The sequence below is a fragment of the Mus caroli genome, chromosome 3, assembly GCF_900094665.2.
Source record: "Mus caroli chromosome 3, CAROLI_EIJ_v1.1, whole genome shotgun sequence".
Classification (NCBI taxonomy): Eukaryota; Metazoa; Chordata; class Mammalia; order Rodentia; family Muridae; genus Mus; species Mus caroli.
In genome coordinates this window covers 63,050,017-63,054,941 of record NC_034572.1, presented here as the reverse complement: position 1 = coordinate 63,054,941, position 4,925 = coordinate 63,050,017, and the positions used below count along the sequence as shown (strand labels likewise).

At 45.0% G+C, this 4,925-nt stretch overlaps 1 protein-coding gene across 4 annotated transcripts in view; it reads left to right on the top strand.

Moving 5' to 3' along the window:
• The window catches only part of B3galnt1 (beta-1,3-N-acetylgalactosaminyltransferase 1 (globoside blood group)), a 26,698-nt gene that overhangs the window by 16,516 nt on the left and 5,257 nt on the right, over positions 1-4,925 (top strand). For all 4 annotated transcript variants that reach the window (XR_003836154.1, XM_021158855.2, XM_029474783.1 and 1 more), the window contains one exon: positions 4,654-4,719. The gene's annotated coding sequence lies outside the window, so the exon portion shown is untranslated. The remainder of the gene's footprint in view (positions 1-4,653; positions 4,720-4,925) is intronic.

Genomic DNA, 4,925 nt, shown 5'->3' with positions numbered 1-4,925 from the left:
GCAGCCCTGTATAGATAGCAGCCCTGTATAGATAGCAGCCCTGTATAGATAGCAGCCCTGTATAGATAGCAGCCCTGTATAGATAGCAGCCCTGTTAAAACCTGTCTTTGCTTTCTGATGCCTTCCCTGCATCTTCCTCATCAGTGAAAAGTTGGCATCTCATGAATACTCCTTGCTCTGGCGTCTATTCTGTTATTTGTTTTCTATTTAGAATATCTGTCCTTTCAGAGGATCTCAGGCCATGGCCATTTGTAGCTGGGTCTCCCCATACTTGTGTTCTCTACGTTCTATTAGGTTCTTGAGGGTGGCCCCTCAGGATCTCTAAAGGTCCTGATGATGGTCCCTCAGGCTTTGCCGTACTGTGAGAGTTCCAGTGGCCACTCCAGGCTTTTTCCTGTTTGTGGGATTTTTGGTGACCACTCTTGGTTTTGCCACACTGTTGGAGTCCTAATGGCACCCTCCTCCTTACTGGGTTCTTTGACTTTCTCCTGGAGTGCTGCTCTCTCCTATCTGGACAGCCACAGTGATCTGATGTCCATCTCCTAAGTTATTTTAGAGTCTCAAGTTTTGAAGGAAAAACATTAGGTAGCTGGCTTGGCGGCCATGGAAAAGGACATCCCCCTCACTGCATCTTCCTTCAAAATTTCTGATTCTAAAGGCTGCCACAGGCTTCCTGCATAGGACACTGCCCTTGTCCAGCAAAAGGTAATGAAAGAAATGACTGCTAATAGAAACCTACCTAATATAAATGAGAGGAGGGAGTGTTATACTATTCTAAACCTCTATTTGGGTTAAAATATGCCAATTACCAAACTAAAGTAATTTGGTTTTCAGAACCAAAGTCACTTATTTCACTAGATTCTACCTCTCTAACCTGTTCACCACAAGAGCTGTTTATCACTTAACGTTGTTTAGTTGGCAGTGGCCAGCAGCGGACCAAAATGGGAAACCTTTGAATCTGCCTATAATTACTTAAGCTGTAAGCAGATGGTTGGTGGACTCTGATTCTTACAGCAAAGAACCCCTCTGCAGGCTTTTCTTTGCATAACCCCCTATACTGTTGTTTAGTTGCTTATATGCCTTCCTTTCCTATAATGTGAAAGAAAATGTAATCAACACAAATGATTAGCTATTATTCTTGTTAATAATTCACTTCAGGTTTTGAGAGTAGGAACCTTTAGTCTTCATGTGTAATAAGCAGGAAGTCTGCTTGCTGTGTGTGTCCTGGTTCACTGACTTTCAAAGCTATAAACCCATATCTCATGGTTGCTCTTTCACAAGGGCCTCTGTAGGGTAGGGGCAGTGGGCAGGCAGTAGACTCCTCAGGATCTGCTAGCCTCAAATGGGATATGCAGAGTTCTAATGGAGTTTTTCCCTGTGATGGTTTGTATATGTTTGGCCCAGGGAGTGGCACTATTTGGAAGTGTGGCCTTGTTGGAGTAGGTGTGGCCTTGTTGGAGTAGGTGTGTCACTGTGGGCATGAGCTTTAAGACCCTACTCCTAGCTGCCTGGAAGTCAGTATTCTACTAGTAGCCTTCAGATGAAGATGTAGAACTCTCAGCTCCTCCTTCACCACACCTTCCTGGATCCTGCCTTGCTCCTGCCTTGATGATACTGGGCTGAACCCCTGAACCTGTAAGTCAGCCCCAGTTAAACGTTGTCTGTACCGACTATTAGCTGGAGCTAAGAAATCAGTGGTGATTAAAAAGAGGCCAGCGTCACTGAAGTGAAATCTTCTGGGAAGTCTTTTCTTAGAGCACAAAGAAGCTGTGTACCAAAGGTAGTCAAGGTTGTACCTCATGCTGCAGCTGGTCTTCGTAATGTTTAAGAGTCACCCAGGTGGTACTGGCTTTGAAGGCATGTAGGGGTCATGAAGAGCAGCTGAGGCTTGGCACTGTGAGAGGCCATGGAAGGCCATAGGTGAAGGTGCAGCCTCAGTTGTAGTTGATGGCCCAGGACTGAAGGGGTCATGTAAAGGATTTGAGGCTTGGCACCATGAAGAGAGCCTGAAAGGATATTGGTGAAGCCTAGTTGCAGTGGAAGACCCCAGTGTATTGGAGATGCCAGTACCATGGGTTTATCACCAAGAACAGCAGCAGCAGTGGAGTGGATCAACCTCAGCTTAGAGTGCACAAGAGGGCAGAGATGGAGAAGTGACACCCTTTGGAGGAGCCCAGAATATCATGTGTGGATCCTAGACATTGAAAGCTATAACATTGAAGTTGTCTTGGAGACCCAAAGATGTTAAAGATGCCAGAGCCATGAGATACATGCTGAGGAAAGCTGCTAATGGAGTGGAACCTGCCCAGGAGAAAGAAGTTTGTTGCAGTTAACAAAGATGAAAAAGGAGTTACAGATTTGAAGATCACTTTGACATGAGACATGGAGATGTTTAGAGTAAGACCAGCTGTTCTCCTCTCTTGTCTTGGGGATTACAGTTAAGTGATTGGGCAAATATCAGAAGTGTCTTTGAACTTTGGACTTATAACATTAAGACTGCTATAGACTTTGGGAACTTTGGAAGTTGGACTAAATGTACTCTTTTGTTATGTCTAGGTATGGCCCCCATAGACTCATGTGTCAGGGAGAGGAATGTGATGGTTTGTATATGTTTGGCCCAGGCACTGTTTGGAGGTGTGACCTGGTTGGAGTAGGTGTGTCACTGTGGGCATGAGCGTTAAGACCCTACTCCTAGCTGCCTGGAAGTTAGTATTCTACTAGTAGCCTTCAGATGGAGATGTAGAACTCTCAGCTCCTCCTTCACCATGCCTGCCTGGATCCTGCCATGTTCCTGCCTTGATGATACTGGGCTGAACCTCTGAACCTGTATGCCAGCCCCAGTTAAATGTTATAAGAGTTGCCTTGGGGGCTGGAGAGATGGCTCAGTGGTTAAGAGTGCTAACTGCTCTTCAAGAGGTCCTGAGTTCAATTCTCAGCAACCACATGGTGACTCACAACCATCTGTAATGGGATCTGGTGTGTCGGAAGAGAGCAATGGTGAATTCATATACATAAAATAAATAAATCTTTAAAAAAAGTAAGAGTTGTCTTGAATATGGTGTCTGTTCACAGCAGTAAAACCTTAACTAAGACCTTCCTTCACCATGCATCAACCTGAGGCTCTCATGGAGATGATATGAGCTGATGCCTTTGAACAACTTGGTGTTCCTGTCACACAGCTGGGCCTGAGTCCGCTGGCTTATATAGACACCTGCCTACACTCATTGTAACCATGACAGATGGACAGAATAATCTGCTAGGTTCTCAAGTGTGACTCACAAAGAAGTATACAGGTTCTAAGATGAAATTACACACATGACACTCCTGTGGCTCCACACACGAAAAGTCAGAGCTTGCCCAGGAGGGATGCTAGAGCATCATCTTAGCCCCTCTCACATGTACTTCTTCCCCTGGGGTACCAGTGCTAGGTACCAGCAGTGGGTTCCAGCCCCACAGTCTGTCTGCTCTTCAGCCTAGGGAGGGTGTCAGCTCTCTTTGGCCCATGTGACATTGTGCCAGGTAGCAGTTGGTTCCTTGTGAATAACATACTGTTGCTGTTTCTCTCTTCACCTGCAAGAGAGTTTTAGGTGGTTCACTTTGGAGTTGACCTAAATAGAGTGCTATTATGAGCCTAATAATAATCCTAAAATAATCCATAGAAGCCATTTCAATGGGATGTCTGTAAAGGTCTCCCAGGACCAGATTTCTTTGAATGGTTTTCTTACTGCTAGAGTCACTGAAAGCTAATTTTCTAAGAGGTTTTCTCCCTGCTAGAGACACTGAAAGCTAATTTCTCTGAGTGGTTTTCTCTCAGCTAGAGACACCGAAAACTAAAGTAGATTCTTTGTTTCAATAACTTGATAAACATTGCATATTCTTAGAGAATACATCAGAAATCTCTCAGAAGCCTTACACTGAAAAAAGTAGATTGGGCGGGGGGGGGGGGGGGGGGGGGGGGGGGGGAGCTGGAGAGATGGCTCAGTGCTTAAGAGCACTGACTACTCTTCTGAAGGTCCTGAGTTCAAATCCCAGTAACCACAGGGTGGCTCAAGCAGAGCTTCTTGTATCATATACACTGTTTGCAGGAGGGAATATGGCCAAGGTTAGCAGAGAGCTCAGTTCGACAGTGTTGGTAAACAGAAAGTGGAATACCTCAGACAGCTCAGGGGGATGATTGGGTTCCCAGGAGCTGCAACCTTGACTCCTTCCAGGCACTGACTGTTCCAGCCCTTAGGCCAGCTTTGTGGAGCCTGCTCCTGGACAAGGACACGGGACTAAAGTTCCCTTTGTCCTTTCATCAGGACCCCTGAGAAAGTCCCAGGTGGGTCAGGCCCTGATGCTTATTTTTATGATGTATCTCTATGATTGTTATATTTTCCAGTGTTTTTGTTGAACTCTGACCTTCACACGGGTACATGCATGCAGTCATATCCACACATGCAGGCAAACACAAAACACAGTGGTATGAAAAGATCTTTCAAGTAGAAATTTTGCTGGCAACAAAATTTTCTTTGTTTCTTTTAAATGCTCCTCACTTAAAAGACATGATATGAGTGGTTAGAGATGGACTATAGTCCTAGGTGGCTGATTGGCGTTTTCCTGGTACGTACTTTTCTGGTTTTTAACTTGTAAATACTTTGTGTTTTGTTTTAGGTGTGAGCCTTCTAAGTAGCATATGGCAAAACGTTAGGCCAAGCTGTGACAGCCCCTGTGGTTAAGGTAAGCTCTCACCCTGATGATGTGCGTTTACAGCAGCTGTCTTTGCGTTCCCTATCTGCCATACTTCTTCTCTGCTTTCCTTCTCTCTTTCCATCTTCCCATGAATACGTGTTTTTTTCTGACATTCAACTCAGAAGGTAGAGGTCCGTATCTGTTCTTCTGGTTATGCTGACGGTTTACTTATTTTTTATTCTTCTTACTGAGGG